This window comes from Eulemur rufifrons, chromosome 20 (assembly GCF_041146395.1).
Source record: "Eulemur rufifrons isolate Redbay chromosome 20, OSU_ERuf_1, whole genome shotgun sequence".
Classification (NCBI taxonomy): Eukaryota; Metazoa; Chordata; class Mammalia; order Primates; family Lemuridae; genus Eulemur; species Eulemur rufifrons.
The window spans coordinates 15,077,981-15,094,798 of NC_091002.1; the positions used below are offsets into that span (position 1 = coordinate 15,077,981).

At 35.7% G+C, this 16,818-nt stretch overlaps 1 protein-coding gene across 2 annotated transcripts in view; it reads right to left on the reverse strand.

Annotated features, from left to right (window-relative positions):
- STK4 (serine/threonine kinase 4) overlaps nt 1-16,818 on the reverse strand; it is an 82,041-nt gene that overhangs the window by 39,397 nt on the left and 25,826 nt on the right. The gene's annotated exons all lie outside the window — the stretch shown is intronic.

The window sequence follows — 16,818 nt, forward strand, 5'->3', positions numbered from 1 at the left end:
TACATTTTAGGTCTCCTATAGCAAATAGTTTCTGTAATCTTTAGACTGAAAACAGAGATGCAAGCAAAAGTATTTATTTAGCATCTATCATATACAATATTCTCTATAGGCACTGGAATAGGATGACACAGTAGGATGACTTTCCTTGATAATCTCCTGACCTAATTGAAATGATAACAAAAACATGCATAATTAAATGACATTCCATCTACTCTATGAAATATCGTGTAATTTTTAAAATACTATCTATAAATGGTTTACAATAAAATTAAAGGGAAAATAGGATAAAATATTACATATACCGTATAATCTCAACTCTATAAAATTATATACATAGGAGAAAAAAAAGTCTGCAAGAAAATACACCAAAATGTTAACAGGGTTTGTCTCTAGTAGTAGGACTATAGGGTTTTTTTGTTTTTTGGGTTTTTTTAATGGTGTCTCCCTGGCTAGAGTGCAGTGGTATCATCATAGCTCAATGCAACCTCAAACTCCTGGGCTTGAGTGATCCTCCTGCCTCAGTCTCCCAAGTAGCTGGCACTACAGGCACGCATCACTATGCCTGGATAATTTTTCTATTTTTAGTAGAGACGGGGTCTCGCTCTTGCTCAGGCTGGTCTCCAACTCTTGAGCTCAAGCAATCCTCCCCCATTGGCCTCCCAGAGTGCTAGGACTATAGGTGTGAGCCATGGTGCCTGGCCTCTACAACTATAGGTGATTTTATTTACTTCTTTTAAACATTTTTTAAAGGAGATAGTACTAAATACGTATTAAATAAATAGAATTAACGATGAGAGATACATGTGCCCAGATCTTGCAGGTTGCGTGGTCAGGGAAGACTGGTAAAGCGGAGCTTAGGTTGGGCCTCAAATCACCCTGGAGAACAGAAACAGCAGTTACCTCGCAGCCGTTACCGTATAAGAGCAGAATACAGCAATTACTAGTTATTAGTAACAATAGCAAAAAGAATTACTTTACCTGGCATAACTTAAAAACCGAGCTAGCTGAGTGTACCTGCTTCATATGTTAAAGTATCTTTGTGCCTGTGATTAGTATTCTAACATGGGGAAACACAGAAGTTTTTTTCAATGCTTTCCAGGTACATGTGGGTTTACACACCCCTTTCCCACAGTAACCAGGAAAAAGAACCAGAAGGTTCAGAGCCTTAAGAAGTAGATGGGTAGAGGGCTAGAAGATAAAGAACAGCAAGTATTTCTCTTCAGGTATCCTTGTTCTATGCAATCTTCCTTATCTCATGACACTTGCCTAGTCCAGTTTGAAGCCAGCACCCTGACTACCTCTCAGACATTTGTCATTTTTCTCACTGTCACCACTGCCAAGTTCAACAGCAGCCAGTCCCGTATTTGCCCACTTCCAGATGTTGCCAATAGCTTACTACACTGTTGCCTCTCCACTTACTGAGAATTAAACACAAAATTTGCTAGGACCAGTTAATGAGTACATGGTGTTTTGTGTGCTCTAGGTATGATGTTAGGTGCTTCTCATGTTTATTTTGTTTAATTGTTAAGTTAAATTGAAGGTATTACTTCATAATATAGTTCTGCAGGAGCTACAACAAAATAAGGCATGTACATGGTGGTGCTTTGGATGTGCCAACAAGTCAGGAAGCTATGTCCTTTTGCTCAGTCCCCTCCTCCGAACCCAGAGGGGAGGACTGGCTCAGAGACAACTCTGCAGCAATGCTACACATAATCCTACGCATTAAAAAAACATTGCTCAGAAAACCTCCTAGAGCCAGCAACTTCAACAGTACTGCCAACTGCTGACAGATACAGTATATAAAATATCCTGACAAGATATACCAACGAGCTGAACAGAATGGAAAGTGCAGAAGCAAAATAGAAAGTCCAAATGGCTATACAAACAATGGAATAACTATTTGGAAAAAGATTAAATTGAATCTCTATATCATATCTTAAACCTGGAATACTCCAAATGGATAAAAGATCTAATTGTAAAAATTAAAACCATAAATACTAGAAGAAAACATGTGCGAATGAAATTTAACTATAGCAGAATGATTAGTTTAAAAGTTACATATATCAGATTCCCAAAAAGCTAAAATTGATTTTGGAGGCAGCACAACAGCAAAATTCCTCTCTTGGAATTTTATGTTATGTATATTTTACCACAATTTTTAAAAATCAGAAAAAAAAAATCCCTATCCTGCAGTTCAAAGATTTAGATTTTGGTTCTGACTGTATGAATCTGAGAAAGCCACAGGTTCCCAATCTGCAAAAAGAAGACACTAGGCCAGGTTATTTCTAATTTCCCTTGTAGCTCTGAAAATTTTATGACTTGGCAGTAGCACAGGAAAACATATTTATGCCCCAGTTATTGATAACTATGGAAAAGAAGTAGTCCTTATCTCCAGAGAGATTATGATATTTGATGCCTCTAATCTAAAATATGTTACAACTAGATGTGTATGGGCATAAAACAAAGACCAGGCCAAACTGAAAAATAGGGCTCAAAAAACAGTGACAAGAATGTCTCTTGAGTCTTTGGATTTCTTTTTGTCGTTGTTGCCTTGTTTTAACAGATGGGAGAGGTGATTCAAACTGTAATAAAGATACCATCTAGAGATATAGGTGATAAAAATATTTTATGTAACTAAAGCAGAAAAAAAATGAACGAATCAACTAGTAGGGGAAGCCACTTCAACTGACAAAAAAACAGTATACATTCAAAAACAGTTAGGTGATCCCTGTATTTAGTGACTGCAGAAATTAAATGCCTTCACTGTAATGATTCTTTCCTTAAGTGTAAGGTTGCTTCACTGATGGATTAAGGTTGTGTGGAGGACACAGCATTCCTATTGTGACCAACATTTCCTTAACAACACCATAATTAAACTGTAGCACCTGTTCTCAGTCTGATTTTATAGACCAGTAATAATTCTCAGTAAACAGATTTGTACCACAATTAGTATCTAAGATAAATTGTTTTCAAAAGTGGCCACAATAATATTCTCCTGTTATCTTCATCCCTGAGTTACACCCTCCCACAATGGGCCAAGCTATCTAACTTGCTTTGGTCAGTGACACAATAGCAAATGTATAGCAAGAAGAAACTAAAAATTATGTGTATTCTACTACAATGAAAATAAATCTGAGTGAGACTGCAAGATGGTGAAACACCATGTGGAGAGGCCGGTCAGCAGATGTCTCAGCTGACGACTTCATAAATCAGCCAGGTGATTAAAGAGCAGAGCAAACCAGCCCAGACTGGAAGAACTGTCTAGCTGAGTCCAATCTAATTGCCAACCTACAGAATCATGAAGTAAATAAAATGGCTGCTATTTTAAGCCACTAAATTTTGGGGTCATTTGTTATGCAGCAAAAGCTAACTAATACAGTCTAGTCTGTCTGTCTGTCTGACTCTCTCTCACACATATACACACACTCATACACACCACCCTAAACCTACAAAAAGAGTTTCATTCTTTGGGAACTCAGGTTCAAATTCAACTAACATTTACTGAATACCTTCTATATTTCAGGCTTTCTACTAGGTGCTTTCACATGATATTCTCATCCAAACTTTATGACCCCCATATAGAGTAGGGAGGGAAGAGGCTTTGCACTTATTAGGCACCTACCAAGTGCCAGGCAATGTACTATTTCACTGAATCCTCAAAGCATCTTTTGAGGTATGTATTTTTATCCCCTCTTATAGGGGGTAAGAAATTTGCCTATGATTTCATAGCTCGTAACCAACAAGGACAGGATTTGAACGCCAATGATCAGGTTTTAAGCTTGATGAACTGCATCTCGTACTGTAAATTCTCTAAAATCAAAATAAAGATTCTTGACATGTTAGAATTGCCATTAAGTTAAGTGCAGAAAGAGTGAGGGAATGGAATTTTCCCAGTAACCTTATCTTTGAACTTTTCTTTCAGCACCCTTTAGCTAGATAGATGATCAGTGCGCTGGACAGCAGCCTGACAGTGCTGAAAAGCATGAGAGAATCATTCCAAGCTGATTAAAGGCCATGCTGTCCCCAGGGCTTCAGTGAGCTGGTGGGCTTTTTGTTTTGACTTGAGCTACAGTATTTTTTCAGATGGATCCCAGGAAATGAAGACGTTCAGCTGAATGATGATACAAGAAACCTAAAGCCATAGGGAAAATAGACTGAGCAAAGAAACCAACCCTTGAAAATAGTCACATCTTGCTCTGATTCTTTTATCTGATGCAAGAAATACATGAACTCCTATACTATGACTGGCCTATTTTTCGTTGTAAGCAGCATTTGTCAAGCTAAACGGACAATCTGTCTAAGCCCACAGACAAAGGAGTGAATTCATAAGCAACTGTACCTTCTATTTATTTTTCTTTGAAAAATGCTATGCAAAAGCAAAAAGACTCAACAACTCAGATATCTTTCAAGTGATGAACAGATAAATAAAATGTAGTATATCCATACAGTGGACTATTATTAAGCAATAAAAAGAAATGAAATATTGGTACATAAAACAACATGGATAAATCTCGAAAACATTATGCGAAATGACAGAAGCCAGACACAAAAAGCCACATATTGTATGATTCCATTTACATAAAATGTCCAGAATAGGCAAATCCAGAGAGACAGAAAGTAGATTAATGGTTGCCTGGGAATTAGAGGAGAATGGGAAGTAACAGCTAACAGGATTATCAAAAAGTCTGGAATTCAATAGTGGTATGGTTGCAACACCTTGTTAATATCCTTTAAAAAAAAACCAACTGAATTCTATGCTTTAAAATTGTAAATTTTATAACATGAATTATTTCTCAAAAAATAGTAAAGCTTTAAAAATTAGATTACAGTGATGGTTGTATTATACAACTCTGTGACTATATTAAGAACCACTGAATTGTACACTTTAAATCAGTGAATTGCATGGTATGTGAATTATGTATCAATAACTCAATTTTTTTTTTTAAAAAAAGCAACAAGACTACTTTCTTCTACTATTTGTTCTTATTTCTGGATTCATATGAACTATAGCACAATGTCAGGGTAGTTATAGGTGGGAAGGAGCTTGATCAAAGATTAAAGCCCACTTTTCCACTGGAATGGCTACTGGACCTTAAATTTATGACCTTCCATCTCAAACCTTCATTTTCCAGACTCGTTAAGTAAACCACAATGGTCAGTCTACTCTTTCTTTAATTCCTCTAATAACTCCTTTCTACCTAAATAGCAATGAATTCTGTTCAAACTAGAGAACTGGGCAGAGCCTGCATTTCCTTTTCTGTTTCATGCATGAATATTTGCAAGAAAAAAACACCAGTAATCACTCAAATTTTTTCTTCTGGCTTATAATGCTTTAATATACATTCTTATCATACACTTTATTTTTTTAGTCTAACATTGTTATGCGTGTGTGGTTTTTGGTTTTGTTTTTGTTACCAGATACTTAAGCACTTTACATTAATGAACTCACTTGATTGTACAAGTTATTATCCAAGTTGCTGTGGGTGACCATAAATATTTCTTTATTTATATCCCAATGTTTTTTGAAACCACTAAGAATCACTAGAATCATAATTTACAAGATTCCCTGGAGCCCAGAACAACTCTTCCAGTTAAGCAGTTTAGTTTTGTTAAATGCCTCTAAGTGAATTGACTTGAATTCTGCTCTAGTTGTTTTAATTCTGGTGAGCTGCAATATATCTATTCAAAAAGATCTAAATCCAAACTTCAAAGGGTAAGTAACTACAGCAATAGGGCAGCCCATCTAAAAAGACAGAAAAGGTTCACAAGTGAGAATGGTTATCACAAGAATTACCTAATTGGTCTCACCTTTTACAGTCTTTTGAAACTCCATTATATCACTTTCCTGATCTTCACATATCCTATTACTAACAGAATCAAGTTCAAACTTCTTGCTTTGGAATTCAAGGTCCTCCAAAATCCAGTCAACACCCACATATGCTTCAGCCAAACTGAATATTCGATATACATTTCTACCGTTCTGACTTTGTACCTGTCTGGAACATCCTTCCCCAGCCTTCCTGCATATCTGAGTCCTTGCCTTCCTTTTCACAAATCCTCTAACACTTTTCTGTACCACCCGCCCAGCATTTGTCCTAGTATTTCATTACCTTCATATGTAGAGGTCCTTCCTTCTAAATAAGTTGTGTCATTATTAAATACCACTATCTGAAGCACCCAGGGTAATGTTCTATGGATGTAAGGAATTAGAAAAAAGTTATTATACAGTAGGCCTGCTGTAAATATTAGATAATGATAACGACAAATGTCATCTTCCCCTTTTATTCTCCAAGTTCCTGCTCAGCAGTAAATATCTCTTTTGGTTTTTGTACACTACACAGTAATGATACACATAGTGACTACCTAATATATACTTTTTGGTTGGCATTATTTATTTTTAACAAATACTGATACCAAGTTGATATTTCTTAGAGCATAAACACTTGAAGAGAATCATCTCCTTTCTCTTTATAGATCCATTTAAATCGATATTTGAAAATGCATCTCCATTTTTTTTGCTGAACAAAAGTAAGAAGGTCAGAATAGCTTCCAGGGGTGGGGAACCTGTGGCCTCAAGGCCACATGTGGCCCTCCAGATGCCCAAGTGAGGTCCCTCAACCGAATCCAAACTTCACAGAACAAATCCTTTTAACAAAGTCACAATTAAGGATCCAGAAGGCTACATGTGGCCCCAAGTCTAACTTAGACTACCAGAGAAATATATTCCACTAACTCATCAAGACTGACTCTCAGGTGTAACAAAGTATATCTTTTGAAATTCACTTTCCTTTGTTCTTTATTATTATTATTGTGCTACTGCCCTCTCTTGGAAAATATATTTCCCCTATGGCTGTTGTTGGCTCTTCTTTTACCAATATACTATGCTGGAGCAGCTATCTTTCCAAAAATATAGGCCTTCAGCCCTTCACCCAAGTCACACTGAGATCTGGTACTTTGATATCCTAATATGTGGTCTGGCAGGGTGTTCTGAATGAATTTTCAGGCACCAAAAGTCTGTGCTTTTTGGCTCATCCCAAAAGAATCAAGAATGTTAATGGTTTCCAAAGATAAAAGTGGGCCCAACATCTGGACACAATAAGCAAAACTGCACAAACAATTAGGATGTAGTCTCCACTCTGGCAGGATGACCTTGAATTATTTGTGAAACTGTGAGAAAAGTCTGAGTACCAAGATGTCTGCTCTTCTATTGTAAACCTTACCCAGGAGGGAGCTTCTGATAAAATGCACAGTGAACCATAGTGATTATCCTTCAGAGATGGAAAAAATCCAGTTGGTAATAAATTCCACAGTATTAAGATAAGAGTTTGAAACTTTACAAAAGAAGGCTGATATGGATTCAAAGTCTGGCCTTCTTTAAAATCTGTCATCTTGTATTCTGAGCTATTTAACAGATTCTCAAAAACACATATATTATTGCCAAGGAATTTAAAAGACACACACACACACACTCCCTCTCTCTTCTCGGCACATTGGTAAAAGTATGTTACTGAAACTGACAAGTGGCCTTCCTTTAGTTCAACCATTTTTATGCCAGCCCTGAGACATACTTGAGATGACACTTAGAAAATACCATTAATACCAAGAGTAAAAACAAAAAGCACAGTTATCAAAAGAAAAGGAATTAGGATGAAGAAAATTGGCCCCAGTTGAAGGAATGTTCAGTTCAATGAAAAAACCACTCTATTAGAAGACTCAACAAATACTTATTAAAATACCTACCATTTTGAGCATTTATCCACTAAGTATTTTACATATATTATCTCATATCATCTTGACAAACACTACAAAATCGGAACTTTTATGCCCTTCAGAGCAGGAAACTGAGGTTCAAAAAAGGAAATAACTTGACCACGGAGACTCAGTTTGTAAGACTCTGAATCAAGTTTCAAACCAAAGACTCTGATTCCAAAAATCAATGCTCATTCCTCTACTCCCTTTTCCTTCTCTTGTCTTTACTCAGATATATGATTCCAACGAAACCAAATGTTTTAAGTTGTAGCTGTGGTATGTATAACTGCACTGATGCTATCTGAAACTCTCCTAGCTATGGGTGGCAAGCACACATGGACACTTAATTTTCTCTCATGATCGTTGTTAAAATCCTGAAAAGATCAGAAATTGGACAGAAGGCTTTTGTGGTAAGAGAAGTGTTAAAATACTTCAGTATTTTATGTCCTAATTACTTGCAAATGCTATAATCCAAGTCAGAGAGAGAGAGAGAGAGAGAGAGAGAACACAAGAGAGGCAATATTGTAACAACCCCCTTCAAACAACTCCAGGTGTAAAGAAAATGGGCCGTGAGTCAAGAATGTCTATCTTATGCAGCTCTGAAATTAGTATCTGATGGATGGTGTTGAAATAAAATCATTTCAACAAGAGCCTGGCCTTAGCTTGCTTTTAACATGAGGAAACTCATAGCAACAAAAGGTGCCTTCATGAAACTTAGGACTTTCTGGGGAACTATAAATACATGTTTTTACATAACACTATCTCAGTAATTTAACTAAAACATGCTTCTCAGTTGCTCTAATTTAATTATGCCACTATGCTTTAAAATTCTTTTCCAAAGAGATTAACGTAGCATCGCTCTAGAGGAAAAATTAGAATTTTATTAACTAAGCACAAGTTTTAAAGAGAAGTCATCTCCTCACTCCCTTCAGTTCACTGAGTCTAATTTAAAAGGCTTGAGTCAGAAAGAATCATCCAATTAGCAATCCAAGTTCTGCCTTCCACTGGCCTATTAAATAGCCTAGAGATGCGATGGGGAGACCAGCTAATATGCATCTCTTGGGAATGCAGCGAGGACAAGAAAATCATGACATTATACCCAATGAGTCTTCAGAGGGAAAACCACTGCATGTCAAATCTTTGGCAGATGGGTACACATTATTGCAAGTGACCATCCTTTGGCCAGTCATTTCCTCATATGTGGCAAATGCATTTAACAGCTAAACTACAGATTTGTGCAAATCAAGCTACCTCAGTTGTTCCAAAATGTTTTTGATTATCTCTGCCTCTGAAAAAAATCTTTTTTTTTGCTTTCAAATATATAATTTACTTACAAAAATATTTTAATGTTTTTGAAAGCCTGGATTCTTTCTACTTCTAGCATGAACTAAATCTCCTCACTTTACTTCTAAATATTAATACCCTATTTGATAATGATCAAATAAAACACATGAGAAATTCTCTTCCTTTAAAAAAGATGTCTGCTTCAGAATGGATAACAGTGAAACTTTTTCTGCATATTAAGACACAAAAAAGGGAAAACATATAACTTAATATAAAACAAAAATATGCACAAAATTTCATCATTTTTATAGTGCTACTAATGGTATTCAGTCCCAATATATCACTTTGGATGGCATACATTAATAACAATAATTAACATTTTCCCAAACCTCTATGATACACTCAATTTTCTGAAGCACATATTTCTACCAACATTAACGACAGAAATAACACCTGAATCATTTAGTGAATATCAACAACCTCAAGATATCATTTTATTAGAGAACTCTTAAGAGAACCTCTCAGTTTTGGAACTATACCAAATTAGCCATAAAAATCAATAATAGTCATCAGTGTTAAAAGCAAAAGGTTTTTAAAGTTTGGCATTTGTAATAGCAATAAAAATTATAAAGTATCTGAAAATAAATTTAACAAAAAGATCTAAAACATCTTTGTGGATAAAATTATAAAGTTAGGCGGAGCATAGTGGCTTATGCCTGTAATCCTAGCACTTTGGGAGGCTGAGGTGGAAGAATCACTTAGGCCCAGGAGTTTGAGACCAGCCTGATCAACACAGCAAGATCTCAACTCTACAAAAAAAAAAAATATATATATATATAGATAGATAGATAGATATACAGATATAGATATTGACAGATAGATATAGATGTATAAATTGGCCGGAAGTGATGGCATATGCCTGTAGTCTCAGCTATTCAGGAAGCTGAGGCAGAAGGATCACTTGAGCCCAGGAATTTGAGGTTGCAGTGAGCTATGGTGATGCCACTGCACACAAGCCCAGTGATACACTGATCCTGAAATTTGTATGGGAGAATAGTGATATAAATTGGATGGAGTAAGGAAGCAAGTCTTTCAGATGGAAAAAATGACTACAGCTCATACTAGAAACAAAAACAAATTCCTGACATATTAAAGAAAGTCCTAAAGGTGAACAGTAAAACTTTACAACTTTTAGGAAAAGAAGAGACTATTTTTAAGACATGTGGTTAGCAAAGAATTTTGTAAAGATGACACAAAAAGCATAACTGTACAAGAAAACTTAAGACAAATGTGACTTCATGAAATTGAAAGTTGTTGTCTAAGAAAAGACTCTGCAAAATTAAAAGCATGAGTCACAGCTAGGAGAAAACACAAAACACATAACTAGCAAAAAAAAAAATAGTATCTAAAATATAAATAAATGCTATAAATCAATAACAAAAAGACAAAAAAAGGAAAAAGGGCAAATGCTATTCCCAAAGAAAACATTAGACTTTTGTGTAGTCAACATAACAATAAGATTAAAACTAAAGAGACTAGGCAACAAAAGCTATAAAATGTCATTATTAATATTTAATACATAAAATAACTTTCGAGCCAGTTCTATACAAGAATTATTAATTTCACTTTGAAAATTTACTCAATTACTCAACTAGGCCATTTTAGCTGATGCTATTTTCAAAACTACATGCATGGTACCATGCTGCAGAAAGAAAACACCAATTCTGGTTAAGTTCACTGAGAAATCTGGGAAGGGAGAGGAAAAGTTACTATTTTGAGATGTTGTGGTTGACTTCAGTCTTATTTGAACTTTGCCAAGTATGAGGTATCCAATCTCCTACCTAACTAAAAGCCTTACCCTAGTGTTACTGTGGTTACTTAAAATATATTTTAAAATAAATAAATAAATAATGGTCTTGATCTAGAATAAAGCCTACCATGGAAAGGGGATTTGTGAACTCAAATGAGAACACAATTATAACCCATACTTTATTACAGAGCTCCCTCTGCTGGCCCAGAAAAAGCACGATGATCCTAACACTGACACAGACCCTCACTCTCTTCAATAATGTGCCCTTCAGTTCTCGGAGGTAAACAAGGTTCTTCTAGAGCCATTATTCAAAAATCAAACAAACAAAAAACCATATCTAGACCAACAGAAGAAGCCTTCCACAATCCTCAATCTATTTACTTTGAAAACCCCTTTTATCCAAGATGGGGGTTTTCAAAGTAGTGCGGGCCATAGTTTGCCTTTATGGCTCTTCCAGGTTTTCTTGAGCTCACTTATAAAGCAATCAAATCCCACCTGGCTCAATCCCTCCCTTCCAACCACAATCTGACTCCTTACTGTAGATTCAGATATACACTCCCAAAACAAATTCCCTCAGCTGTAACAGTATCATTAGCCTATTAGAGGCATGCCTCCTTTGAAAACCGTCTGCCCTTTACTTCTGGAAATCCTGGGGACATATGTAGAGTAGCTCGTTATTGAAATAACCCACAAGGAGAAGTATATTACTACAGGCTGAGACTTACCAACATATGAACGACAACAAAAGCCTTAGTCCTGGCCCCCAATAACTTGATAAAGGGGCTCTGCTAGAAGCAGTATAACATCATGGTTGCGAGCATAAGCTCTGAAATCAAACATATCTGGGCTCCGAGCTTGGCTCTTCTGTTACTCATTATGTAATCTTAAGCAAGTTACTTAATCTCTTTGCAATTCAGTTTCAACTGCTATAAAACAAGGCGTGATTAAATTTACCACACAGCATGACTGTAATGATTAAAATATGTGAAAAGCTTATAAAGGATTAAGCACAGTGTCTGGTATATATTAAGTACTTAATCATTAATAATTATTATTAACAGTTACAACATCCATCCTACTGAGTGTACTAAATAAATAACATATATAATAAATGTTTCAAACAAACAAAAGACATCCCTGGAATCTCACTGAAAGACATCAGACTTAACATTAATCTTGGTGAGTTTTATATTATAGATCTAATGTCCATGAATACAGGGGTAGGCAACCAAAATAAATCAGAAGTTCGGTGGAATGAAAATAGCATAGACTCTGGAGTGCTGTCAATTCCCAGCTCCACCACTTGCCATGTGACCATAAACAAGTAACAACCTCTCTGAACCTGTGCCTTATACAGAAAGCACAGAAACATCATCTCTGTAGAAAGTTAGGATGACTGAATGAGCTGAAGTGCTAGAGGCCTCCTCCCTGCTCTAAACACATAGAAATATAAGACTTAAAATAAAAATACAGGCCAGGCACAATGGCTCATGCCTGTAATCCCAGCATTTTGGGAGGCTGAGACAGGAGGATTGCCTGAGGCCAAGAGTTCAAGACCAGCCTGGGTAACATAGAGAGACCCCCCCATCCTACAAAAACTTAAAAAATTAGCCAGGTGTGATGGTGCAAGCCTGTAGTCCTACCTACTCAGGAGCTGAGGTGGGAGAATTGCTGGAGCCCAGGAGTTCAAAGTTGCAGTAAACTGTGATCATGCCACTGTACTCTACTCCAGCCTGAGCAATATAGCAAGACGCTGTCTCTTAAAAAACAAACAAACAAACATACAAAAAAACCCAACAACACTCAAAACCCAAAAAGGAAAATCTCCAGGTGCCAAAATCAAGAAAGGAACCCACAGCACTGAGCTGAGGGTTTGCCACCCATTACAACCTCAATGAAAGAATGTACTTTAAGAAGAAAATGAGCCCAGAGGAAAAGAGAGAGCTGAGAGAAGAACAGGTAAGCAAGGATACTGGTTGCTCAATATGTTCATAAGTCTAAGTACTGACTATACATAGTTATTAGAGTAGCTAATGTGAGGATTTAAAAAAACCTGAAGGAACCAAAACAATAGACAACAATAACAAAATATGGGAGAGGCAGCTTATGAAAAAAGGCAAAATGTTTTAAGATCCTTTTTCTTATTCAGGAAAAGAATAGAGATATTAACTTTGGAATTTATTAGAAAAATAGAAAGTTAAGTAGGCATATACTGATGCATATACTTTGCCAAGCAGGTAGCAGACAGTAGGGAGAGGGGATTAGAATAAGGATGGGGAGATTAGGGAGGTTGAGAACTCAATCAATTCAACAGAAGGAAAGAAAGGAGAAAAAAAGTAGCAAAAGAAAAATATGGTGAATAGAAAGCTCAAAATAAGAGAGTAGAATTAAGTCCAAATATAACAGTAATCACACTAAATAGATGAATTAATTTGAAATATAACTGACAAGAATAATCCATACACATCAACATTATATGTCAACACTGTTAGGATGCTGTTTTAAAGCAGGACTTAAAGGAAAATTTGTAGCTTTAAATTTATCAACTAGAGGAAATAAAGTTTGAAAATCAAAAAGCTAAGTGCTAAATTCAAGAAACTAGAAAAACATAATAAACTCAAATGAGAGGAAGGAACTACAAAATGGTTACCTGTGGTGAAGACGGAGAGGAATACAACTGAGGGAGGGGACAGAGAGTCAGTACTTCCATTAAGTACTTAGTATTTCTAAGGCGTTAATTTCTTAAACCGGGTGGTATACTTACAAGCATTATTGTATTCTCTATGCATTTTTTATGTCTTAAATGCTTCACAAAAACAAGACCACTTGACGTCCAACAGAATGGCAAAAGCCCTGGCAGTGTCAATTCTTGGAGAAGATACAAAAAAACAGAATTCCCATCCACTGACAGTGACAGTATAAAGTATTACAGTCACCCGGAGAACAATTTGAGGATTCTAAGTGTAAGTGAAAATAGGTATAGCATGAGACCTAGCAAATCCCACTTCTCCGCATATCCCTAAAAAAAAATCTGCCTTGTCTTCTAAGAGACATGTACAGAGACATGCTTATAACAGCAAAAAGCTAGAAACAACTTAAATGTCCAGCAAAAGTGGAATGCCTAAATAATAATACAACGTGCTACATTCTTAGTCTATGTATCAACAAGCATATTCCACCCAAAAAAGCTACTTGCTGGAAAAAAAGCAAGTTGTAAAAAGATAAACAATAGTATCTTTTAAAAAGATAAAACAGCACTAGGTATGGCTTACAAATATTTATGTACGTAGTAAAAATACAGAAGCAAAGCATGACAAGTTACATGCCAAATATACAATTATATGATTAGAAAGAGGTTGGGAGGGGAATCTAACTTTATCAGTAAAGTCATGGGTTGTTTTATTCCTTAGAAAATCTAAAAAATATCAGTATCTGTTAATTCTGAGTAGTCAATACACAAATTTTTGCTAGATTATTATTTGTATTTTTTAAACTACAAATTGAAAAAGAAAAATAATATCCATCTTCTTGTTGGGAGATTAAACTATTTAAATGGTTCATATAGGAATGACACCTGGGATCTAATGGAAACTCTTAAAATGTGAGTCTTCCTTATTATCAAACAAAATAAGTATTCAGGTAGGCAGTTTGTAGGATATTTTGCCCTGCATGTGTGAAAAAGGAGAAAAATTACTAATATATTTTTTAGACCAGCACAATTGGCTAAACCTCCACTTGGCCATTAGGCTTTAGCTGAGATTTCACCCTCTGTTGGATCCCACACAAGACTGCCTTGGCCGACCCTTGTCTGGGACCCCACATGAGCTGTCCTCCCCCCTACCTGACCACTTACCACACTGCATTCTAACTGCCTGCTGGTTTCTATGAGATCAAGGACTGCCACATCCTGGTACCTGCCATGCTGTCAGGCACAAAGCTATGCTTAGTAAAGAGTTACTGAATGAAAGCTTTCTTTGGAAACATCTACTAAAGAAAGTAAAATAGTCTTTGCAGACATACATACTAACTTCACTAGTAACAGAAGAAATGCAAATGAAAACTAACCATGCAGCGCATTTCTCATATATAATTATGTGACAATATATCATGCTGGACAAGCTATGGTGAAAGGAGGATATTCATACACTGTTATTTCCAAATATATAAACAAATTTCTATCACTTTAAGCTAATTATAATTTTTATCAGATATCACTAGAATACCATTATTTATTCTATAAATGTACAAAAGGAAGAGAAGAAACTAAGAATAAAGGTGGCTATTACTATCTTCATGGAATATAAACTGGTACAAACCTTTTGGAGGACAATATGAATATCGCATATGGCAATATATATGTACTAAATTGTTTGAACAATTCTGGAAATTTTTCCTAGGAAATACTTTTAAAAAGAAGAAAATAGATAAGATATTCCCTGCAGAGTTATTTGTAATAGTGAAAAATCAGAAACATCAAAGTGCCCAGCAATGGGTAAATGATTTAAAAACTCTGCTAAGTGGGATAAATATTAAAAAAGACTATACAGTGACATAAAAAGTGTAGTTAGTACTATGGTTAATGAGTGAAAGATAATCAGAAAACAGAATATTATCTATGCAAATTATAACCATATAGGAATTACACAGGCATGTGGTCAATAATAATTTCTTTGTTGGAGAGAGAGGATTTAGGAATGAATTACTTTCTTTTCTAACACCATACTAATATTGCTATAATACCATAAGTATAATAATTTTTAATAAAGTAAATGAGAATAGAGGCAAATGACATATATACCTTTTCCAAGACAAGAAATACCTTTTTTAAAGAGATCTATAGAATACAGTCTGCTCTCAAAAAGTATCAATAAAGTTCGGAAAAAGTTCTGACCTAGATGACCTAAACAATAAATTATAAATCCAAGAGTCTTGCCACATTCATGTTAAAGTTTCTTTAAAATTAGATTCTACAAAACTAATTCAAATAATGATAGTGGTATGTACATCTTTTCTTGTTAAATATTGTATACAGGAGGTTAACAGTTAAAAATTTTTTAAAGACTTTATTTTTTTAGAGATTTACGTTCACAGCAAAATTGAGAGGAAGGTACAGAGTTCCCATATTCCATCTACCCCTGCTCCCACACATGCACACCCTTCCCCAGCAGTCACCATTTTAATTTCCAAGGATAACCATTTCATCTAGGTTCAAAGAAGGCACTAGATGAAAGCCTATTTTCACAAATTTTAACTTCCAGAAATTTCAGTTCTGTATCAGCCATGAATTAAATAATTTTTACAAATGTGTTGACAATTTGAGCTAAAGGAGTAATAAAAGTAAATTTAATAACTCTTTAATTTTACTGAGGCCCATAGAAGGAACGTGAATGTATCTATATAATATAGTATTCCTTCCCTCCTATGAATGTACCATAATTTATCTGACCACGCATCTGCTACTGAACATTTAAATTTAATCCAGATTTTTTTTTTACAATTGTAAGTAATACATTTGGAAAAATTCTTGAATATGATTTGTCAATTATTCACTTAGACCAGATGTCTAGAAGTGGAATTTACTTACAGAGATGATAAGCCTGGGCCCCAAAACAGAAAAAAGAAAACCTTTTCCCTTCAAAAACAGAGGGGTCTTTATAAATATACAGACTATGACCTGAAAGGTGAAAGTCAGAAGAGACGCCTAAGAACCAAGGTCCCAGAACTGTCTATTCCAACCACGATAAACCACCTGCAGTTCCCCGAACTCACTCACCAGTCTCTTGCCTCCAGGATCCTGAGTACACTGCTCCCTCTGCTGGAGTATCTCCACCCACCCCGCGTGCTGCCAAACTTCCTGTCTTTTCCCTCCAGGAATTGTTCAGTGATCCCCAAAGCTAAATACTCTTCCACTCTGCTTTGACGACACCCTCAGGTTACCCCTATCTTAGAACTCATTTCGTACGCTGCATTATAAT